At 41.5% G+C, this 25,898-nt stretch overlaps 1 protein-coding gene across 24 annotated transcripts in view; it reads right to left on the reverse strand.

Moving 5' to 3' along the window:
- LOC148329949 (calcium-activated potassium channel subunit alpha-1a) overlaps positions 1-25,898 on the reverse strand; it is a 135,087-nt gene that overhangs the window by 97,405 nt on the left and 11,784 nt on the right. The window lies entirely within an intron of this gene.

Raw genomic sequence — 25,898 nt, forward strand, 5'->3', positions numbered from 1 at the left:
ATCTCCGTTGTTCCCTTGTCTCCCAAATTCTTGTATGTGTTATCTCTGTTTTTTTTTTAATGAATTTATCCCCAGTGCTTTTATTATTCACATCAGCTGTTTGTATAACTTAAATAATAATAAAACGTTACCTGTACGATATTTGAGAATTCATCATGAGCACTGTAATGAATATTATAATTTCTTACCGATTTGAAAACAAATGGTCAGCCTCATGGAATTACGATCAATATCCACGACACACGCTTGAAACAGAAAGAGTTCGGCAAACAACATATTGACTTAGTGGCAAAGCTTCAGTAAGCATGTCCACATTCATGATTAGCTAAAAAGCTCTGAAGGGGAGAAGTAAGGGCTATCACGCCATCACGGCATCCATCTGCTGTATGCTGCACACGTGCGTGAGGGTATTTGAATGGCTGTGTATTAGATAATGGCAGAATGATATATAGTTGCTCTTTTCATTCCGCACATATGCTTCTTTAAGTTAATTGCTCCTTGGGGTGACTGTCATGCTGGCCCTACAATGCTAATTCGTGCATGCGGGACAGGCGGGGGGGGGGGCGGTCGCGTTGCAACATTCCTATACCCTTTAGACGTGCAAAACGTCAGCCGTGATATCCATAATACAGAAGCCTCTTTGGAAAATTCTTGGAATTGCAATATTTTTTTGTAGATGGTGGCCAATTCCGATGACGTTCATTTGACAGCAGGGCAGCACGATAGCGATTTTACGGCGAAGAAAAAAATAGCGTATATACCCGTGACCACAAAGTCCAGTTTGGAAACCTTTACACCCACACTTTACAGTGTGCCAGAAAAATGCCAGCCTAGATGACCCGAATGATGCTTAACTTGCGACGATGGAACTAAAATTGAATCTACAATTGTCGCAACTAATAGAAATGAGATGAGCCCGAATGCTGGTTTACATTATCCCCTTTATCATGAAAGCAAAGTCACTTTATTTTATTGTTTTCACTATGAATTGAGTGCTATTTCCACTTCGGAACCTTCAGTAAAATGTTACTTAAAAACTGACTGTGCTCTATCAGAAAGATTTTATGATGGCAACACCTGAACTCATTAGTTCTATCTCCATTATTCCTGTCTGGGATATTATTTTTCCTCTTAACAGATTGAGTTTGACCTTGCAGGTTTCAAAAAAAAAAAAAGCAACAATGGTACAAAACCTGTTACTAGGAACCAAATAGAACAACCAACGGGGATCTCAAAGCCCAAACCAGACACATAACACGTGAGTACTTGAGCATGACTAAAGAGCACTGCTATTACAGATGAGCCCGGGAGGTTGCTCTGTCCATTTCAAGAGGATTGTCTCGTCAAATTGGATTACATTTCATAATGATAAGGCATGGACACAGCTGCCATTTTCCTAATTTGATTCCGACCCCTAGAACAATGCCAATAAACTAGCCCTAAAACAGCCAGACTTGGTCATTAGATCATTATCTGCTCTTGCCGGGGGGCCTCCTTCTTTAAAACGCCACGAGCTAATTTGCTTATTTAGGCTTTATTTGGTTATTAGTGTTAGGGGACTCACAGCCTCAGAGTGTCATGCAAGCATGTAATCAAACAAATTTAGTCTAAAATGGGGAACAACTGCCGAAGCAAAGGATCCAACATTTGAGGTGTGGAGCAGAATTTGGCAGCATTTTGGTGGCATTGGCTAGAAGAGTATAAAAATAGAAAGTAGCCAACTAAAATGAAGGATTAGATAAATCATCTCTGAATCGTAAGTCGGAAAAGGATGGGAGGAACGTGATGCAAACAGTTGTTTTTGGCTAATGATCCAGACCCATTATTCGATTATTTTGACCATGCACAAAAAAAAAAATGCAATTTTGCACTTGCACTAGATATTATTTGCAACTAGATTTATTCCACTCATCAGTGTATCTCCGGTTTCTGAAATATCATACCAACATTAAACATTTTATTTAATCTTAAATAATGACCATTTGGTGGTGAATTTCTTCATGTATTTTTTTTTTGTAGTGAGAGCTCAAATCTTATAATAATAATAATAATAATAATAATAATAATAATTTGCCCTTTATTAGTCCCACAATGGGGAAATTCGAGATTCGAACCCAGGCCTCCTGGGGAGACTGGGTCCTGAACGCGGGGCCTTAGACCACTCGGCCATCCTGGCAGCCAAGAGGAATGAATTATAGAAATGAATTTAAAGTTCACGCTCATTTTATAGTGACAACGCCATTTTTTAAATAGACCAATTAAATGTGCAACACATTCCAACATTTCACCTCCCATTTTAACATTCTCAGAAGTCACGACGCAACGAGCATTTGTCTCACTGGTCACATGGTGGAGCACTCCGTGTCAAGTGTGTGCGTGTGCGTGCGTGTGCGCGCGCTTGCAAGCGTCTAAGGTTTCACTCGGATTGGCCGCGCGCCTGCTCCAAAGCACTCCAAGCATGTTGCGGTAGCGACGTCGATGCACTGCAGTAATTTCTTGGCCGTAGAACGTGTCACAGAGCAGAGCAGCTTTCTAGCGGATCATTAAAACGATGAATTAAAACAACATTTTACTAAAACCGCAGCGAAAAATAGGACTTATTTTTACATCAAAACACTGTATAATAACTCGCCATTTTTTTGAATGTTGGCGATTTGATTTTTGTATTTAAACACTCAATGAGCATGGTAAGAAAACAATGCTTATCATGGCACTCATAAGTGTGTCCAGAAGTTCCTGTAAGGAAAATCATAGAAGACACAAATTTTAGAGTGGTTACACTTAAATCTGACAGCCAGAATGAAAACATTATTTGTAGATAAACACACATCAAGACAGCAAGCTAAGAGGTGTGCTTTGTTTAGCTAGCTAGCAGAGATAGCGGCTATTAGCTCAGCTAATTAGCACTTGTAGCTACCAGAGCTTTGTTACAGAGCTTTTAAAACCGACTTAACTACTTTGTTGACTTGAAATGACCTTTTTTTTTTTTAACTTGGCCTCAAACAAACTGTTTATATACAGAACTGTCAGTCCAGTTCTTAAGATATCGTTGGAAGACATTGGGAGAGAAAAAAAAAGGACCTTCATTTTTACTTTTTTTTTTTTTTTTTCCATGAGGATCATCACGAAAAAAAAAAGGCTACGGATCAGAGCAATGATTTTGGTGCACACCTGAACACAGAATACTGGGACGGCACATTCGGCATCAGTGATGCGTTCAGGCGTATTCATGCGTGCGTGCCAGTTGAGAGAAGGAAACATGAATAATGCATGAAGTCACCAAGTGATGGCTGGACAGATCAGAGAAGACAATGTAAACAAGAAATTGTTTCTAGTTCATTTGCGAGGCCGACAGTGTGGCCTGAGTCGAGGGAAGCGAACAAGAAGCCTGCCATGGGAGAATCCATCTGCCGGCTATATATACACACCTGTGATGTCAACACAGTGTGAGACAGCCACAGAGGGAGGGGGGAAGGGGAGGTTGCGAGATGGGATGGCCAGTGGCTAATATGTTCACATGCAACCTCGAAAAGGAGGGCAACATAAGAAATGTCAACAATCTATCATGGCATGTTCAAGCACACGTGTTTCTTACTGAGCGAGCTTATTCCTGTTAATTAAAAAATGAAATAATGAGCTAACTAACAAACAAGCTAGCTAACTAACTTACACATGAACAAACAAAGCAACTAGCTAATTGCCAGAGTCCACTACCACAATCCCGACAATACCAACAGTGCGTTCTTACTTGCATTGAGCACGTTTCAAGAAGAAAGAAGAAGAAGGAGACGAATAAGACCATCATAAGCCCAGCAGATTTGAATAGTAAATTAGCCAGCTAATGTAAATCAACCTCTGGCGTTAGCGTCTCTAACGTGGCGGCGTCACGGATATTTTTTTGGGGGACGGGGGCCGGCAGTTTTTATGAATAAGGCCAGAGGGTCAAAGCCGGAACCGTACCAAGATAGCGACAGGAGGTGGACTGACTGACATAAAAGGGTCAAGTGCCCAGCTAATTAGCAAACATAACAATTGATTAATTAACGAACAGACTAACCAGCTGGCTAGCTAGCTAGCTAACTAACAAGCAAAAAAAAAAAAAAAATTTAAAAACAACTCTACGATCTTTTTCACTGTGACTTTCAAACTGGTGTATGGTGCTTGTCGACGTATTTAGATCATTCGGTATGTTACCGAGGCGTACGGCATTCTCACAAGGATCATATCAGGCCAGGAAGAGAAACTTGCCCCACTCTCTGTCCACAAGTTCCTCAAAACAGTCGATGTATTTTTCAATTAACATGAGGCTTGTCTCCTTTTAGAATTCCCATTTTGAAAGGTGTATTCAGTTCATCTTCCTCCTTCAAGAGGCGTCCCCATAACGAGAGCCGTGAACACAGTTAATATTAGGATTGCGCCAATTAGTCGCATACACAGGGGAGGAGAGGCAATAATGAGAGGAACAGAGAGAGAGAGGTAAAACATGACACAGGCAGGGAGACAAAATAGAAAGTGACAGCAGGAAATCTACAGGACGGGGTGACGGAACTCGCGGAAGGACGAGGTCAAAGTGTCCGAAAGCGGAGAGTGACACGACGACAGAGCGAGGTTGACAGCGATAACCACGCAAATTACAAGCCAAAACGAAAAACAACAACAACAAAAAAAAGCTGCAATGAGGAAAACGCACGGCTGATTCAGAGAAAGAGACTAAATTTAGCTTTTCAGAGCGAGTGACCGACGGCCGCCCATGTGACCGTGCTGATCTAACAGGACTTGGCTTTAGTGCAGCTGTTCCTCTGGCTTTCGTCTGCATCGCTGGGGAAAACTCTATTCCAGTGTGAGCGGCTGTTTATAGACTCACCCGGGGAGACAGAAACGAGCGAATCTCATAACACGCTCTGTTCGCCCCGTTTGCTATTTTAATGGCGGTATGGTTACCCGGTGTCCCTGGGTTACAGGCCGACACTGGGTCACGACGCAGAGGGAAGACGGACGGCGAACAGGAGCGCCGTGTTGCGCAAATGCACACGCGCTCAGGTGGAAGGCCGAATCTGATAACGCCACGTGGGAAAAGGCTGTTTTGTTTTTCCACGCTGGCATTGACTAAACGTAAAAGAGAAAGCTGATAAAAAGCAAGAGACTAATCAGGTCTGGATGTGGGAAACGTGAGCTCCCGCTTGGGGAGATGAGCGTGGATGTTGCTATAGCAGCTCTTTTACCAGAACACGATAAACACGTCTAATGCCTTGGCGAGTCCGTTTAATAATAGTACGCTCTCTTTTCAGTCGTACTACAATCTCACAAAAGCTCGTCCTTTTTAGTCCAGCCAGTATCATAGCAACTGCAAAATAACAAGAGCCGCCGATGTCACGTGGAAGCAAAGGGTGACTTGTTGCCAGAGTCGAATGCTCTTGGATGGAAAATTGGATCAGAAAAAGCAACATTTTATCGCAGATAATTTTGAACAATTTATCTTATGTGGTGTCAGGGTCAGTCTCAACCAGGTTGATGTTTAAAGAAGTCAAAATCTCTTATCCGCACAAAAGAACTTCTGTTAAAAAAAAAAATTGTCTGAAACATCTCGTCAATCATGCTTTTCTCTGTTTTTATTTTTTTTTTTTTACTCTCTCTTTCTCCCCACTGCGAGATATCAGATTTGTATCAAGCACATCCATTCGGGTCTAAAGATGTCTAATTTAGTGTTGCCACCACCATCATGCATATCTGACTCGGGCCACATCGAAGGAAACAAAAGGAAATTGGGTCATTCGAACAAAGCAACCGTAGATAAGAAGGTTTTGGCACGACACTCTGTACTTTATATATTTTTTTAAAGACTTGCGAAAAGAGACGATTCACGAGACATATTTTTAGCTCTATCTGTCCATTTTCTAAAACACCAGCTTGGTGTTGGATGACTTCAGTTGCACCCTGCACTGATTGCAACTCCATCACGTGGCTCATACGCAAACTTTCACACTCACAATAAGTGGGAATCAAATCCACGCTGACTATATGAAAGTCAGGCGAGTGAAACACTATCGTGAGAGAAAATGGGCCGGATTTATTGACATTCCAGATAGCAAACAGTGAATTGATTGCGAGATGCAAGATTGCAATCGTTTACGAGTTCATTGACTCTAAAAGCTTGCGCATGTCTGATACTTTTGTTTACCAGCCTGCCTTCATCGCATTTATTATTAAAGTACTGAAAAAATGCGCCGGGAGAGGCAGCGATATGGCATGACTCCTTCTTGTGACTGTCCCCAAGATAAACCTCACATGAGGGGTGGGCAAACTTTTTGATTGGCGGGCCACATTGGGTTCGAAAATTTGACAGAAGGGCTGGACCAGCAGCAGATGGATGGAGTTTTTTGGTAACCTCACCTCATCGGAGAAAAAAAATACATTTAATTTGAAATGAAAGTGAACAAGAGCATTCCAACAACATATACATCTTTGAAAAACCACAATATTTAGAAAATTAAACATTTATTCATTTCAATTTTTTCCAAGTTCGGCGGGCCGGATTAAAACGTTTAACTGGCCGCATGTGGCCCCCAAGCCGTAGTTTCCCCACGCCTGCCTTACATCATTCAGAAAAGCTCCGAGATGTCATATTGCGTGCGCCGTATCACCGATTTGAGCGTACTCCTCCCACAACGTGCAAAACGAACGGCGCTGCATTTCAGTGCCTTTGGCCCAATTCCGATTGCGCCTGATTGGGAAATCAGCTTCCACATCTGTTTGCATCTGCGACCAAGTTGGCAAACATCAGTGTGTGAGTTTTATGCACAATCTCAGGGGATGAGAAAAAACAAAAACTGAAAGCTTATCCATCTCCACAATGACACCAGTCTCAAATTGGCCTCATTTTAGGCCAGAGTGGGATTGGACATTTTTCTGCGTGCTGAAGTCAATCGATGGCGTCCGCCAGCAGAATCGTTTCAACTCACACCAGGAGAGGAAGGCCGGACACTAAGTACACTTTGGCCCCCCCGTTCGCGACGTTACAATCACAGCATCATAAAGCAAAGCCTGCCAGCGCCGATTCTTTTATGACCATCCACTCAAATAGAAGTTCGTTTACTTCGTGGCTATGAAAGAAAAATCTTGAATGTACCACGGCCGGCTCCTCTCCCATTGATACGATCTTTAAAGCTCCAGAGGTTCCGGGCTAAAAATAGATGACGCTGTGAATTGCGCGGGATTAAAAAGGTCAGCGCTCGTCATCCATAACATCTTTGAATTTGATCATTTTAACGTCAGCAGAAAATGGAAGAGCTTAAATGGTGGGAAAGCTAAAGATGGCGTTTATATAAGAATAATTAAAAAAAAAGAAAAAAAAATCTCAATTTGACGTGAAAAGCGTGGCGGAGGGCAAAGAATTTAGTGATCGAACCTGTTAAAAAATGTTATAAATGTACAAACTACGCAGAACAAAGACGAAGAATGATAAAAAGAAGCAAACGTTCAAAGTAGGCTTTCCTCAATCCAAAAGCTCTTTAGCGTCCGGCTCTACATTAGGAGCTTAGATGAAGGCGGATTCATCAAGTTGACTTTTAATTCGGGGAGCAGCCAGCAAAATCCCAAAGCGGGCATTTTGAAACCTCATCTCGGATCACCCAAGAACGCAACTTACTACCTTCAAGCAACAGAATTGACTTGGAGTTTACCATTTCGGATCCAAAGCATACCACATCATTTGTCAAACATGAAAAGCTTCTGACATCCACGTGCATAGCTGCTCAGAAAAATCCCGTCAATGAAGTGTAGCGTCACAAAAAAATGTGCTTTACATTTTGGGAATTATTTACAAAACAACTTATGATCCAAAGCATACCACATCATGCGGAAAGTATGTCTTGTTTTGGTTTGATTTCATGGAAATTTTGCAAGAAATAAATCCAAAGATGAACCTTTTTACTCTTATAAAGCAGCTCCGGACTGTTTTCAAATCTTCAGACCATAACTTGCCGCCTCGTGAGCTAATTGCTGCTCGGCTTTGACTCCTTTTGACAGCGCAAGAAGAACTCATCCTGCAAAAACACCAGAGATTTATGGCCTCACACAGGCAGGGCGTGAAAACAAATAATAGACCACATAATCACATGCAGACGGAGGCGTACAGCTTGAACGAATGACTAGGCAGCGAAAAAAAAAAAGCCAACACAGATTGTTCACGAGAAATCATTACTTGGACAAAGACAAATAAATCACATCCGTGTGTGTCCGAATGAATAAATTGGAGGACGCGTCTGTCTTTGTTCCAGTGAATGCTACTCAAACCCGGCACCGATACAATTCCACCGTGCTTCTTCATTTCTTCAATTTTTCAAAGCAGGAAGCGTATTGATTTGAAATGATATCTTTCAAAAATCACTGAGGGAAAAATAGCGAACCATTCACGCTCTTTCTCGAAATAAAACCTTATTTACGGGTTCGTTTGACATTTTGAGCATCATTGACTGCCACAATACAAAACAGAAAAAAAAAAAACAGCCAGTCGACGGCTTGTTGCCAAGACTCAATAAATTAAATTGCATGTCTAATATGAGACGAAAAGCTCCAGCTAATTATTAATAACTCAGACTAAATGTGAATGATTTATAATCAGCCTCCCAACCGGTTGCATTTTCCGCACAAAATCATTTCCCAACCAAATCTTTGAGAAAAATCATCTGTTATGCTTTTTTCAAAGCGTCGGCCAGCACACACGAAGCTGCCATCTGCCCGACCTTGAAGGTCGACGCTTTTTCTGATTGCTTCAATACAATACGACTTTCATCCGTTCAAGGTCGCAGGGCAATTTTACGCGTCCGTCTAGAAATGTACACTTTAGCTCTGTGTGGGTGTGAGCGTGTATATTGTGAAGATATGATTGATTTCTATTGCATCAATGTCATCATCACTTAGCCTACCTATGAATCAGAACACAACGTTGGGCCTTGTGAGTGTGACGGCTGATGTAAGGACTCAAAGCACTCCATCAATCATTTTGCACACTCCAAAAAAATGAATTTCCAGGAAACTTGCAATGCAATGCTAGTCAGAGGATTAAACTAGGACCATTTTGATTTTTATGGAAGCTACGGCGCAATTCAGACAAACAATAAAATTAAGAAGATAATATGCATTTATATGATATTTAATAAGCCGGCAAAATTAATATTGCATAAAATATACACCATCCATCCGTGATCTGAGCCGCTGCAGCAATAATGACCTCCGGATTAAAAATCGTTTTAAAATATATTATCAAAAAAAAAAAATTTGTGCCCATTTATTTATTTATTTATTTATTTCAGGTACTTGAAAATAGGTCATTTTGAATGCTGGGTTAAAAAAAATAAAAAAAAAAATTTAAAAAGGCAATTTTTTGGGGACGAAAAATGTTTTTTTTTTTTTTTTTTTTTAATTTCAGTTACTTGAAAATAGCCCTGGCAGACTATGTTTAGAACCATATTTAACAGCCTTCTCATGCTTTGAATGCCCTTTATCATTTTTTCATCATGCTTAATTGGGTGTTTTCCTCCCCAAGGTGCTTTTGAAGGCTAGGTTTAAAAAAAAAAAAAAAAAAAAAGGTCTCATGGGTCATTACAAGGAACTAAAATTAGCAATGTCTATTCTTAAAAGGTCCTTAAAAGGTTTCTAGCGCCAGTGGAAGTAAAGCAAGAAAAACAAAACAACTGGAGCGCTTCCACAAAGCCGAGTGCTGTCTCCACGCTGATCCCAAGCAGCCTCGCACCCCTCTCTAATGAGCTTCCCACCTAAACGCAGCTTTTCCCACACTCAAGCAGGCCGAGACCAAACATGATAGCGGCAGACAGGAGGTGTTGGCTGTTTTTTTTTTTAAACAGAGGAAATCAGCCTAAGTTGTAGTTTTGGCACTAATTGGTGCCATGCTGTCAAACCTGCGTTGATCAATGACGCTGCTTCGCAGTATAAAGAGCAGCGACATCTTTTATGGCGCCAGTAGCTGGGTGGAAGGCTGCGCCGTGGCTGGAGTGAGCTTTGACTTGGCGTCACAGCACGCTGAAGGTTAAATGTTTTGCTTTGTTTGTGACATTTAGCACAGACGTTGCGGGTGGGGTAATTGGACTTTAATTAAGTACGAGTCCGTGTACGCATATTCTCCGCACTCTTCAACAGTGCTATAAGATTTCCTTGAATTGTGGCCTTCACTCTGTCGGGTGCATCGACCCACACCTGCCTGGAAAATACAATTAGTTTGACTTTGTTTTTAAACAAACGCAACCACGGGAATGCGGTTAAAATGACACAAAACACAAAGCGTAAAAAATAAGCATCGGTCGTCTTGCAGCTGTGGCAGTGAGTCATGAGAACAAATGACTGAAAATAAATCAATAAATTAAAAAGACATGCAAGTAACATGGTTTAAACTGACCCGAATAACGTTAATGCACTATATGTGGGGAGTAAAAAAAATAAATAAAAATAGTAATGAAAGGGTTTTTAGAATTAGAAAAAAAAAAAGTTTAAACAAGCTTTAGTCATGGCTGCAAGTTTCTTTTCATTTTAAATTACATTACTCCACTAGAGGTCAAACTGAGCCAAAAATATAAATCACAGAAGGCAACAAATGTACATAAAATCAAATAAATGCTGCCTACAACCGCCGTAAGAAACATTTGGACAGTATCGATCAAAGGAGATAATCTTCAGAACGGCAGCAAGGTTATTGTTGGACGTCATTAGACTGTCGAGGTGTACCTAATGAAGTGACCAGTAAAATGGATGTGCTTCCAACGTCCGTGCAACTTGTCGTTGTCATTTTCCTCTCCCGGCTATAATCTCTCCTCCTTCATCCCACCTTTTCACTTTTAACTTTACTTCCTGGCACCGTATTTTCACTCGCGCCTTTTCTGCTCCACTCCACACGGGCAGCTTAAGAGAAGCTCGACCACAGCGAGGAGATTAGGAGCTCTCCCTTTTGAGAGGCAGGTCTCATTAAGGGGATGTTCTTCTGATGCGATGATACTCTCACACTGATGCTGGCAGCTGCTCGTGGACGGCGTGACGCGGCATGGAGATACTGACGACGATAGTGCGTTATCGCAGTGATCATTTGTGAAATGCCACCTTTAAGTGTGCGACACACTCCAAAATATGAGATTGAATTTAAATGTTGAAAGATTTTTTTTTTTTTGCTTTCTGAATCAACGTGCTTGTAGTTTGGAGTGTTTCGGTCATATGTCTTAACTAGGTCATCAAAATCGGTGAGAATTTTTTGCATTGAATCAAACACTGCAAACAACAACTACAATAATAAATGAATACTAGGGCCCAACAGATATAGATGATATTCTGATATTTGGCAGAATTCGATTCTGTTACCCGATTAATCGGCGGAATAATTCATTAATGAATGAATGAATTTTTTCATCCATAGTGACCTCCATAGACTTGACCGAAAAGCAGACAACAAAACGGACTACTTTATTATGTTATGGATGAACAAAAGAGAAGCAATACTGTGTAATCGTTTAAAATGATCGAAAAGGAATTCAAACAGTTTCAGTTCAAATCTACTTTTTTTAATTTTAGATTAAGAATTGCGATTCTCACACTAGTTGTGCCTGCAAGTAATTACGGATGAAGAGGCAGTGTAAGAAAAGAAGATTTTGCAACTCTTCAAGTGTTTTCAGGGTGGGGAGGGTGGGGGGGGGGGAACTGTAGCATTTGATTTGGAATTGTTGAAAAAAAGTCAAATGATTCAGAGACCTGTCCTTGATTTGAGAGCAGCTGAGAGGCGAACAAATGCAAGTGCAAAAAGATCTTCTGACTGCAGGCCCGTTACATCATTTTGCATTTGAATCTCACGCCTCCCACTGGGAGAAATAAATCATGCAGAATTTGCACGCTTTTCTGCCCGCAGTTAGAAAACGGGGACACTGGGGGGGGATCAGTAAATACTTTTTTTTTTTTTTTTTTCAATCCCCAATTGTCTCCGGTGGCTGAAGTTGTCTTTCTTAAACTGTGACCCCAGCACAGGAAGCACTGTGACCTCAGCTAACAAGCTCCATTAAGACGAGAGACGAGCCGGAGCAGACGGCGAGTGCGTGTGTCTCTTGAAGCCTACAGAGAGTCAACGTGTTTATGCAGCACGGCGGCGCAGCTCAGCAATCTGCCCGTATTTAGAGGCGAGGTCATCGCCTTTGAAGGAACACTGGGTCGTGTGGCGTCGCAGTGTTGAGGCTTCATGTGATGAAATGAAGCTACCGGCGAGGTTTGAGGCGGCCTCTGCTCATCTCTGATTAACGCCTCGCAAATCAAAGGCAATAAGCGGCTAAAAATAAAATCAAATAAAACAAGCGTCAAGAGGAAGCATTGGTTTGACACTCCAAAAGCATGTTTATTTGTGCTCTGAAGAAATAGTTGAATTTGAATTCGAAATGAAATAGGAGTGTTGTGCAAATGTTGCATAAAAGAGAGGAAAGGAGAATTAAATCACGTATGCCTTTAAGGGGTGGAGTCAGGTTGGACATTTTGTCGGAGCAATTCCTTTGGAGTGTTCTCACTTTGTATTTTTATTTATTTTTTTCATCTTCACTCAAGTAGCATATACAGTATAAGCTCGTTAATAACAAAGGAATAATAATCGTGTCACAACTCAACACAGAAAAAGCAAAAAAAAAAAAGCACTACTCGTACGTTCATGACATTATATGAGTGCGATTTCAACATGTAAAGCGCATACAAAGATTGCTGGGTGACTATTTTGAACACAAAATCCAATGCGCAGAGTGATGATGTAATATGCAAATGACGACTCGCATGGGGAATCTAACATACGGTCAAAGGAGTTGGCTGCCTAAACGGGCTGCACAAGGCATGGGAGTTCTAAAATGTAACGCTACTGTGGAAAAAAATAAATAAATCGAGGAAAGTTTAGTGGAGAACCAGTTTGAATCAGAAAACAAATCATTTAGTAAGACGAAACCTACAAGGACATTTGGTGGAAAGTAAATCACGTGAGGTTCGGCAAAATTGGCCAAGTCGGCAATACACCCTCAAAAGCGTAAGATTGGGGCAGAGATTTTAAATGCCGCGATGAGGCGAATATTTGCTTGCTGATCATTTACACGTTCAAATTTATAAACAACTTGTTCATCTGATTGCTTGTATATTTAAATGTCAAGCGTTTAGCTCTGAGCCTCAGAATTGGTGCTATTTATCGGATATCTGCAGGCGGTACCGTTTTTCTTTTTTGCAAGGAATTGAATGTTGACTTTTCATATATGACTTATCCTTGGAAACATTTTTATCTAAAATTGAGGTCAACATTGTTCTATTGTGTCATCGCAACATCCGGAAGCAAAGCAGCGTCGGGTCGGATGCATTTAACTCAAGTTTGCTGCCTAAACAGGCAGCAGAGGAGATAAACAGGATGTAAAAGTAGATGATTGTAGATGTTCCTAGGATTTAAAACCAATAATCAATAAAATAAGAGATGGAATTTTTTTTGGAAGATTATTTGTATACAGAACATTTTGAAAAAGTCCATATTCCACAAACTTGCATTTGATGGAAAGCAAAAATAAAAGTGGCGATGTCCCAACGGCTGACCGCGGTTTCGATACATGCAAAAAAGTGTCAAGTTTGGAGCCGGAGTATCTGACTACTGGATGGACTGTCGCTCGGCCGCATTTGCATGAATGACTTTACTCGTTGGCAGCCATCAGCACAGGCTGCATTCAATTCAGGTTGAACGGCTTTGCTGACTAAATGGGCTGCAGGAGGCATCAAAATGGGAAGCAAATGTACGTGACATTTGGGGCTTCCGACATGTAGAGCGAAGTGGTTGACATTGGAGCTGGAGCTTGGAGCTGTCGTCTACAACAAGAACGCGTCTATGTCGACAGGTTTAGAGTCATCGATGTCTGCTAAATTAATTTATTTAAAAAGGAGGAGGGGCCGTGTCAATAGCTCAGCATTTTCCGGTTCGTCTTACATGTTTGAAAGCTCGAAACTATGACTCATGAAACAATTGAGCGTCTTAAGGTTGTATCAAAATTTACGTTTTTATTATTTATTTATTTAAAAATTTTTTTTTTTTTTTTTTACTGTAGCATGAGAAAATCATTGGTCGCAAGGATTTTGTGGTGTCACCGTCCTCCTCCGTTTGCATTTCTCGTTTGACCACACGGCGTATTTTCAAATCAGCGGTTTTCCTTGTCCGAAATTTGGACGTGGTTGACCGTGAAGGAATGCGTCTCTGGAGCCAAAGAAGCCACTCGCCGATGTTTGGCCATGCGACTGTGAAAGTCGACCCAATGTAGCGCTCTCTGCGCTCCTCACTCACTACAACCCAACGCACTAACAACGTTACTGAGTAGGCCTCTCGGGATGTCAGATACAATTGGATTTGTCGCAATAATTGAGATTTGAATTGGCCCAAAGTTACGGTAACACGTGATTGGTTACGTATGTTCGTTTTGTCACACGCTTTTGTCCACAAAAATTGCTAATTATTTTGTGGAAGCCCAATTTGCGAGGACGTGACATCAAGCGCCCCCACCCCTTTATTTTTTTTTTTTATTATTTGGCCATCCAACAGTGTGAAGTTAGCGAGGGTGACGCAAGGACGAAATGTCTTCATTTGCATGCGAGGGGGATTTATTTCATGAAATCGCATTGTGGGGGCAGACAACAAGAGAGGCGTGCGCGTGCGTGTGCGTGAACGAGTGCGAGATTAACTGCTAGAACAAAGCCATTCACATCATCGCTTACTGTCCTTGCGGATGACAGCGGCAGTGATGTACTCATGGCCTCGCTTCACATGAAGAGCAGGGCTATCATCTTGGCGAAGGTTTAATGGGGGGGGAACAACGCATCACAGCCAAGATAGCCAACCTTCCGGCTTCATCCTAATACCTAGCATTAGTAATCCACTCATCTGGATGCATTATGCCTCTTGCAGCAAAGAAAGCGCCTGATCATGAGCTCCTCTTTGGCGAGAAAATCCACGATGCTAATCCCCGACATCAGTGTACTTTATTTAACAGCGCGTAGCCAGCCAGGAGGTTCACAGCAACAACTGTTTCCTCGCATCTTCCGCCACATCGCCGATAGCCGGCTGCTGATCGATACCGGACTAAGTGCTTTTTAGCTCACTGCATCGTGCTCATTTGTCAAAATAAAAGGGCGGCGGGGCCTGAGGGACGGAAGAAACGGGGAAATTCTGCGCTTGCTTTGTATGCGAGGTGGGAGGCAAGCTTGTTTAACGACGTCGAGTGGCAGGTTGAGTCCAATACGGTTGCACTGAGTCGACACGAACACACTCGTTATCGATGCGTGCTGTGAAATGTATATTGTTTGTGTGAACGGGGTGGAAGTGAAAAATCAATACAATGATTAGCGCTTAAGCAACGGCCATTTTAAAATCCGTTTATGATACGTCACGTGTCAAACATGGTTTAGGTCGCACGGGCGCGTTTGGTTTATAATGGAGCAGCCGCACTGGCTACGTTTACATGGACATATTTATTCGGATTAAATGCCTGATGGGAATAAAAAATGCTTCAAGCACACACCCTAGTCGGAATATTCTGACACGATCAAGTCCATTTCTAATCAAGATTTTATTCCGAGCGAGAGGGGGTGATTTATGTCGATTGATAATCTGATGAGAGCGCATGAAAGCACTTATTAAAAAATGGTGTTTATTTGCAGTTTTATTCGTAAATAACTCGACGTAACAGCGCAAATGTGAAAAATACGTGTTTCTTCTTCTACTACTATTTCTGGTAGATTTGGTCAATCTGCGCATGTCAGAATAATTTGTTCCAATCGAAAGTGTGACGCATGAACTCTGATCGGACTGAAGAAATTATGCCCATGCAAAAGTAGCCAATGAGGTGTAAAATTTCATTAAAATTTAAAAAGTGTGCCAGTTGATTTTTGAGGGGTTTGATTTTTGGAATTGGAGTACAAAAATAAATAAATAAACACAATTGTAAATTTGCTAAAATACAAAGGCCCAACATGCAAGAGTTAAAATGTAGTTTTCCATTAAATTAATTTAGGCCCAACTGATCAATCAGCCGGTTGATTTAATCGGCCAATATTAGCTCTTTTAAAATGGGCAAAATCAAATTTTTTTTTTTGTCGACTGTGATTTTTAACACAAGACAAAAATAATGGCATTCAAAGACCTTTTCATCCCTCCCAAAAATGCCTGCAAAAAAATCGTCAAGTACTAAACGACACAGTTTTGTAAAACAATCAGATAAATAACCAATACCGATTAATCGGTAAACAGAATTTTATTCATCCAAATAGCTGAGTCGGACTACAAAAAGAAAATCCATACTGGTCGTCGCCTAATATTTATGATTTATTTATTATTTCCCCGAAAGCCCTGTAAAACTCCCAATTCGTCTTGTTAGCGCCTGTGACAAGTCCCTCAAAATATAAAAGCACACGCATGCAGGGGTGAGCTGATGACGGACAAACGTCGTTCTCATAAGAGCAGTCCATCGCTCACCGCTTGTCGCCTAGCAACAGAGACCTGGCGGGCAGACGGTAGGTGTGTGAGACAGAGCGTGTGGGAGAGGAGGCTCGGAGGAGGGGTGTGTGTGTGCAGGTTGGTGAAGGGGGGGACTGAAGCTGAGAAAGCCAGAGATGTGGACAGTGTCGATGCAGTCATGTGCACAAACGCTTGCATGATAGGTGCCGACTCACCGTATTTCTTTCAATATCAAACACCGCGGCCCAGTTAATCATCGCCCTTTTCCCAGCAGAATAAAAACGACGTCACCGTAATCATCTCAGTTGAGAGATTCAATCGTTCACACTGACATGAAAACTTGACCTGCAGAAGCTATTTGAACTATGCTGCTAACCAAAACAGCAGCACAAAAGTCTTTCCGGTTATTCAAAGTGTGGAAGCCGCACATTCGCTGCACAGTATTTTGGTTAACATTCATTCATCACTCCACAAGTTTGTTTTCAGGCCTTTCCTCCGCTATGTGCAAAAAGGCTGAACAGTTCATCGTGGGATTTAAATTGACAAAGTATTCCCGCTCCAAATGAGTTCTCATGACTTTCTACAAGAGAGATGATCATGATGGCGACAGTCACGTGCTACTGCAAGAAATTTAGTAAGATGCTAAGAGTCGCTTTTCAGAGAGGAAAAAGAATATATGCATGTGAGTACTGTTATCCTTCTACATGTGTTGCACCACCTTTGGTGTCAAATAGCTATTGATTAAAGGATTCTAAAATCGCAACCGTCGATGCTAACCGTTAGCATGTCAACAACAGATTATTATCTCCAAAAAATTGTCAGTTGCGTCACTTGAATGTCGAAGCATCAGTTTATAATTGCAGTATGACTATGATTGCAGTTCCATTGTATTCTCTGATAAGATTTCTTATAGAAAACTATTAGAACCGTTTGGGCATGAAAAGACTTCATCGCAATGGAGAAAAATGATTTCCGTTCTTCCATTCATTAACTCGAAGCAACGGTCAGCATTTTTGTAACGTAATGCAGCCGAATGTTGTGCTCCTCGTAAAAGTCTTGTGAATTTTGATAAGGCGCACATTTTTCAATCACACACAATTTTCACGCCTTAATGCCTGCCAACTGCCAACTGCAGCGAAGGCTCGGCCGCTCCACATTTTCAATGTCAATAAAAACTCATTTTTTTGGGGTCAAAGTGCAGCAAATGTCAAGGTTAGATGATCGTAATCTTTCATTTCCATATTAAAAAGGTGCTGCAGTAGGCTGAGGAAGGGCGTTCTAATAATGCAGGTGCTAAAATACCAAAATACTGTCACGTTATTTTTAGCCGGGCGGAGGGTGAAAAATACTCCCAAGCGCAACCTTGGTACACGCTCAATCCTCTGGGCATGGGCTTGACAAGACACTTTTGACTCCACTGCAGACACGTCTCAAGAAAATGTCATAGAGCGTCGTAATGGCGTCCGGCTCCACCGGGCCCGACCGGCGGCCACGCTGCGGAGGCGTCACATGCTTCACGCGCCACGTCATTCATCCCCCCACTTGTGTGACTCTGCTGAGCCCTTAAACTCGCCGTCAGTCAAAATGTACGCCTGAGCTTTTCACACACGTGGCTTGACCTGCATGCACACAAGCTCCGCCACCGAACTCGACTGTAGCGCGTCAGAGCCGATACAAGAGCTCTGTCACAAAAGCGGCATTTGAAACTCTTTCACCGACAGCCAATTTGGAGCATTTTGACACTTTCAAGACCCACAGCATAATGTGTTCAATGATTATAGATACGTTTAAGCTTCCAAATGACAGAATATTCTCTCTACTTTCAGCAGGGATAAAATTATTATTTTTTTCCCATTCTTTTCTAATCAGCGGTAAAAAAAATTAAAAATAAATAAAAATAAAACAATTAAAAAAATAAATAAATTAATTAATTAAAATTAAAATTAAAATTAAAATTTAAATTTGCTTGCACAAAATGCAGCTAGTCCTGGCAAGGCTTTGATTGGACTAAAATCATGTTCAACGACTATCACTTTCGTATTAGGGCCACTACGAAAAGCAAATAACCATTGAGGAAAAAAAGTGGATCTTTACGAAAATAAAGTTGTGAAGTTAAAACCATCAGGCATCAACGTAACGCAGCTGTGGAGCAATAAATTTAGAAGAAAAAAAAATAGCTTAACATGACTGGGGAATGACTTGCTGATGGAAAATATCCAAGCGGCCATTATGGACTCCAGCGACAGCGCTCTAATTCGATCACGTGTGGTCGCAGTTGCAACTAAGCTGCCTGCAAATACCCCCCCCCGTCTATTTTAAACTCAGTTCAACAATGACACACCGAGGAGGCTCCAGTATGCCTGAAAAAACATTACGCAAAAGGAAAGAAACTGTACACCTCAGCCTCTCGCCGTCTAGCACGTATACGAGCGAGTATTCGCAGGGGGTGGGGGGGCCATACATGCCCGAGCGCAGCTTCAGCGCCATGGCGGGAAGTCTTTTATGCTTGTCCGCCATTCAACTGCTCCGTAACACACCGCCACGAGTGTACACAGTATGTACGGGAGTCTATCGCAAGTCATGAATAACATCAAAAGGGGCAATTTGGCAACCATATAATTATGACAATCCATTATGCTGTCAAAATGTTGTCATATTTAACATGAATAACATTCAGAGCTTTGTGTCTGGTTGACATGAGCAAAAATAATTTGGAAGCAAAGAAACTTCATTTTGTCATCGCTGTCATTAGAGAAACAATACGTAGAAATTCAGCTTCAAAATCTTTTGGGTGGCTCGTCGGATTGTAATACGGAGAACTCGGCATAAATGGTCAAATTGTAAAACTGGTGGACACAATTATTCAAGCTCAAGCATCTTGGATGTACGCTAATGTTACTCTTTGTTAATTGTTCATCTGAATTAGTGGCTCCAAATTAAAAAAAATTCTATTACCCCGGTCCGCATGTATCATGGAAACTTTGGAGCCAAAACGCCCAACTGTACCATACTCAACTTTAAAATGAATCCAGCAAAAAGCAACTCTAATTTATAAACGTGAATGATGGCTATGTAAAAATCTGTATTTGTTGTTGCCATGGAAACTCAGAGTATGTATTTATTAATGTCGGGTTAGTGCCAGCATCTTTGCTAACGTACACTCTAGCTCAGAGGTGGGCAAACATTTTTGATTGGTGGTCCATAATGGGTTCTAAAATTTGACAGAGGCGCCGGACCGGGAGCAGATGGATGGAGTGTTTTGGTAGCCTCACCTCATCGAAGAAAAAAAAATAGTATATCGAGAAAACATGCTTTCATTTGAAATGAAATTGAACAAAAACATGACAACAAAATATCTGACTTAGAGTGTGCCTCCTAGTGGGGGCACATCAGAATTACAGGGAAAATAAAACATTAACATGGTTTGTGTATTTAATTTTTTCAAGTTTGGCTGGCCGGATTAAAACATTTAACGGGGCCGTATGTGGCCCCCGGGCCGTAGTTTTCTAGCTGTACTAAAATTTCTAATTCAAGAAACTATATAGGCTATAATTTGCGACGTTGCCATTTCTGTGCAACCGACGTTGATATTGTGAAGCGTCGAAATTATGAATGGTCACAAAACCATTCGTGAAATCTCGTGGCAGAACCCCGCGGTGCCGCTAAAAGTTAAATCAACCTTCAAATCCTTCGCACCCTCGTGTTGCGTCGTGCCGGCGCCTCAGTTTGTATTACAAGCCCACCGGTGCGGTTCTCCACTTTTCTTTCTAATCAGAGCGCACTGGTGCCCTACAGCTGTTGTTTACTATTATCGGCGGGATTAGGTCCAACTTTTTTTGCCGGAGAGTTCTGGGAGAGCGCGCCAAAGCTCGTTCCCAGAAGGCCTCGAGTGTATTTCGATGATTTCCTTCATCATGTCAAGTTAGCAGAGATCAATGCCCCGAGAAACTAGAGTAGAAAGAGAAAGGTGCGAGGGAGAGGTGAGAAGACACGCACGCACCGCTATTGTGAACTTTCCGACTCTTGCAGACTCGATTCATGCAACAATGGGATGAAGTGAAAAGAAGAAACAATTTCTCCCGAGAATGAAGAATCCGTTGTAGAAACCAATGCATTTTGTTGGGGGGGGGCATTTTTCATGATTCATTCATGACTTTAAGGGCAAAGAATGCTGGCTGCCATCAATAATTCAGCCACAGTATCTGTGTCCACAACACAAATTAAGAACACGCTGCTTCTTCCATTATTCATGGGGGGGTGGGCTCGGGGGGGTCCACCTGTAGTCCCTCATAGCCTCTCCCTGCATGTTGCATGATATGGTTCGCCGTGCCACAAGATGAGGCCGCGCGTGTGCGCTACGTGCACAGCTACATGGATAGCATGATGTTCTATGCAGCAGTCGTACGCACAAGACGGCTTTTGGTTCCTCTGCAAAATCACATATTCAATGAAGGGGCACATGAACCACAGTAAAAATTATTATTTTTTTTAAATTCCACCATGAAAAGGAAAAAGCCATTTCTCAGAATTAGAAAAAATTATCTTACAAGAAATGTTGAAAATTTAGATAAATAAAGCCGAGTTTCGGATTTTGTATTTTTGGGGGGATTTTATGAAAAAAATCCTTCCGTAATTAAAAAAAAAAAAAAAAACTCGGCGGGGGGAAAGCAGCTAATTTTAGACGTTATGACAAAAAAAGCGTAATGATAAATTCATAATATTTATGAGAAACAGGAATATGTTGAAAATATACGAACAAATTATTTTTGTTACACTCCGATGAGATCAAAACCTAAAAAAAAAAAATCAAAATATTAGAGCATGAAGACGAGTAGGCTATAATTTTATGACAAAACTGATTTCAAAAGAATAAGAGTTAAAACGTTAAAGGCTGAAATTTGAAATCATACCAGAATTCATTCAGATTTTTAACGCTAAAAAGTCAACTATATCCAGAACATTATGATAATAACTTTTTCCATTAACAGTCACACTTTCACTGAAAAAAAAAACATTTAGCAAGAATAACGTTATGTCATTGTAATGAATCACTATATCTTTAAATCCTAGAAAAATCATTTCTTTTGGGAAAAAGAAAATTATAAATTAATCGGAAAATAGGACCCTATTTTAATTCTCACTACTTTACAAGATAGTTGAGTGTAAATGGAATCATTGTAAACAGAAAGACGTGAACGCACAAATATCCCCGTGCTCCTGCGCGCTGGCAAGCAGGATGCCAGGCAGCCTTCCAGGAGGTAAACGCCGGGTCAAATTTTACAACCGAGACACAGCGACGGTACTGGTGGTGGGGGAGCTGCCACCGACCTGCAAAAGTGTCACTAAAGGTAAAAAGATAATGTCGCTTAAGCTGGTAAATAAATTTGCAGACTTTGGATGAGGCGTTGACGCAAAGCAAAATTGGAGCAGGTCTTTTTTCTTCGGCACGGGTGGCTCAATAAATGCTTGATTTATTTATTTATTTTTTTTCAGTATGTGGGCATGGTTTAGCTCGCTAAACGCACGTCCTACTTGCGCCAGGAAACTGCTAATACAAGTAAAGTTCCGATTTAGAGGGGACGAGGAATATAATGCCACATTCCAAAGTGACTCACCAAAAAGAAAAATAGATCAGGAAAATTCAAAAGGTAATTAGTCTGACAGATTCCTTTCTCTCATTCTTGGTACATGTTTTCAGCAATTATCTTCTACTTTTTATACTCTATTTTGCAAAAAAAAAAAAAAAATCAGGTCTTTAATGCTTTTTAATTCAATATTTTCTTATTTTTGAGGCGGGAGGGGCATTTTATTGGAGAGGGCAGGCATCTATTCTGTACATTATGAGTTCACGAAAACTGCAGGGACAAAGCTGGCCATGAGAAAGAACTAAATCACATTTTGCACTGCAATCTCGGCGTATCAGCCACGGCCATCCTGCCCACCGGCTGACCACTACTGTGGCCTCTCCATAACACACACACACACACACACACACACACACACACAATCCACAAGCGGAAGTAGGAACAATGTTCAGGCCAATTAAATGTCATTGCGTGCAAAAAAGGAGGGCTGCAGGGGAGTAAAAGGATTCTTTCTCTCTGTTATTTGGTTATTTGAGATGAGTAATGGATGCAGTGGCCAGACTCAAGTGCAGGGATGGGGAAACTCCGGTCCTCGGGGGCTACTATCCTGCATTTTTTTTTTTTTGTTTTTTTACATGTTTCACCAGATTCAATTGATTAGCTCAGCAGCAAGCTTTTCAGAAAGCTGTTAGAAGCCGGTCTTTTAATACTTGTTCGACAGCGATCAAGAATGTTACTTGATACTTAAACCGCTCCATAATTTCCTATGAGAGAAAAAAAAATGGTTCCACAGCATTGGTTCAATTCGAGCGCAACTCTCCAAGTGTGGAAGCAAGGCAGATATGGTCCCAGACTGCATTTGACTAATTGTAGAGCTAACCGAGGGCGGGGGCATATCGAGATCCCCCCCCCCCCCCCCGAGGAACTGGAGGCCAGCACAGCGCGCAAAGGTAAGGTTTCACCTCCAAAAGCAGCCCCGCCGTAGACGTGTCACATGAGAACATGCAGACAGGCCCATTTCTCCCACGACCTTTGCCACCTTTGCTCTCGACAGGTGAAAGGTTGGCGCATTTGGATGCGCCCACGTCACAGTTTTCCATTTCTGATGGCGCGAGCAGACGAGACACTTCCTTAAAGGGCAAACGTGACTTACAGTCGAGTAGCGGCAAACTCGTGCCGCTCAAGCTGAGGCAACAGGACCTCAAAGAATCTCGCCGTCGACTTCTACAATCAAGTCATTGGCTCTAATCCGAAATCCAATCCTTCTCCAAGTGCAGTCTCAAATTCATAATCAGGGATTCAAAGTGGAAAGCTACGCAAAATAAAATTCGAGGAGACAAATCTGATTCGATACCGGTTCGAGCGGCAGATTGCATGCAAACGCGCTTATCACGTATCAGGGTGACGTTAGCGATCAACGTACTGACCTAGATTCCAAGCGGAATGTGCGACAGGGCCGAGGGTCAAAGGTCGGCTCCAGCTTGAAGAACTCGAAGCTCATGTTACGTGCTGCGTGCATTTAAAGGCTGTGCGTGTAAGGTGAGGTATTCTGCAGCACTCTGAGTCGGTTCCGTCGCAGCGCAAGCAACGATCTTGGTCGAGCATTAGAACCCAGTATTACAAATTTCCATTCTTGGGTTAGCAAAATGAGCATAGGTTGACTTCCAATGTGCCGACCCAGTAATGTGCGACGAAGCTTTTGCTTGCACTGACGCGATCATGTTTGGCTCCGTTGTGAAGAAACACTTTCTGCTCTGTAAAACAAGCGTTGAGAGATAAGAAAGCCTGACGGAGCTGTCATCAGGGTGAGCATCCAAACATCAACTTATCTCGTCGCTTAAATGGTGCGTCGCAAAGTCTGTTAGCGCCACTCGGCACACCTGAACGGTGAGGAGGAAGACAGAAGTGGCAGCGTGGCTCAGAATGTTAAATCGAGTTGTTTTTTGTTTGTTTTTTTTCTTGTGGGTGTGTGGTGGGGGGGGGGGGGGTGTTTTTCCTCAAACCCACGACCTTGCCCACTCACACAACGGCTGACTGGCTGTTTTGCGCACATGTGCCAACCCACTCTTGCCTGTTTGTCACATTTCTTCAAACCAAAGCTGCCAACAAAAATGCTCCTCATTGGAAATCTGTCTGCCGTGTCAAACTCCTGAAATGCTTCACACATCAAAAACAATTGTCTGTGTCTCTTGCCTTTTTTTTTTTTTTTTTTTTTGCATATCGCCACAGTCCAACAGAAAGCATGGCTCTCCCTCATGGTATTTTTTCTCCCTGAACCAAGAAATATTGTTGTATTTTTTTTTTTATGTTGTTGTTTTGGGGAGGGTATTATTATTATTATTATTATTATTATTATATTTCCTGAAGCTTTAAAGTTAAGAAACATTTGGCAATATATTAAAAAGTGTTTACCGGCTTCCATTTTTAAATTTGCATTTTTCTGGTTAAAATGGAAAAAAAAAATGGAAACTATAGAAATAAAATAAGATGCTAAAATTAACCTTTTTTTCCAACTAAACAAAATTCTGAATGGATTATAAAGTGAAATTAATTTCTTAAAAAAAATACAATTACATTAAAATACACGTTAATATTCATATAACATTTTAAATAAAATTACAATTAATACTGATTTTAAAATTACAATTTTTTTATATAAATCAATTGAAATGTATTTCCATCCAAATCCAAATAACAAAGCTTCCATCAATCTTTTAAAAGTAAGAGACTCATGTGCAAATATTGCTCGAAAATGTTCTTGATACATTTCTCGGTTGATTGACATAATCGTATCTGAAATCACTTCATATTGAATGTTTGGCTATCAATTCATACATTATGCATTCTGTGACATCATTGCGGTCCTGCTATTCCATTAAGATATGAATACACACTCACTGGCCATTTCATTAGACACATCAACGCACTTAAATGGCGTTCAACACAAGAACTACATGAAGCATTTTGCCTTTGCAAAGCTAAGAATGCTTGCCGCAGTCCATATGTGCTACTTTCAAGTGAAAAGACACAAGCGCTCTTCCATTAAAGCCAGATCCTCTTTACCTCGGTGGTGTCTGTTCAAACAATCAACTAAAAGGTTCAAACAAAGAGACAAGATGACGTCCGAGCACTTGATCATACTAAACAGCAGCCAAAGAGCCACTCTCGTCTACTTTAGTCGTCCCTCCCGGCGCTCTCCGTGGTGCTGAACAGCCTTCACTTGCACAGACTAGCCAGGGCCGTCGTTCTGTTGAATACAAGCTGCCAAATCACACAATTGTTGCTCGCACAAAAGTGTGGCCAATGGATTCCACCTCTCACACGAGCAGTCTGAATATTACAACTAATCCCCGCTGCAGCCCCGGCCCACAAGATAATTGGACCATCGGAGTGCATTGCCACAGGTAGACTGCAAAGAGAAAGCTTAAAGCGTTTCTCCAAGATAAGTTTCGCTCGGTTGCAAACATGAACAAACCGAGTGGCTCGGCTTCATTTGACATATCAGTGATGCACAGCTGGTCAAAAGGATGCGATGGACTTTGCATTTTAATGTTTGAAAAAAAAGGGGCCTGATGACACGCAAATGTGTGCATTAGTCCGCATAGACGACACGCTCACTGGACGCAATATTTGAGACACCGGCACAATCGACAAGAGCTGTATAAGAGGCGAGAAACGATAAGGGGCAAGAAACTGCTTTTTTTTTACGATTCAATGTTGGACATCACGTATCGCATCGTCATCATCAGAAGCCAGAACAATCCTGTCATTTCTCGTCATAGAATAATGGAAAATTAAGATGAAATATAATGAAGAAA

Source organism: Idiotropiscis lumnitzeri, chromosome 9 (genome assembly GCF_059441095.1).
Source record: "Idiotropiscis lumnitzeri isolate Australia: NSW breed Sydney's pygmy pipehorse chromosome 9, RoL_Ilum_1.0, whole genome shotgun sequence".
NCBI lineage: Eukaryota > Metazoa > Chordata > Actinopteri > Syngnathiformes > Syngnathidae > Idiotropiscis > Idiotropiscis lumnitzeri.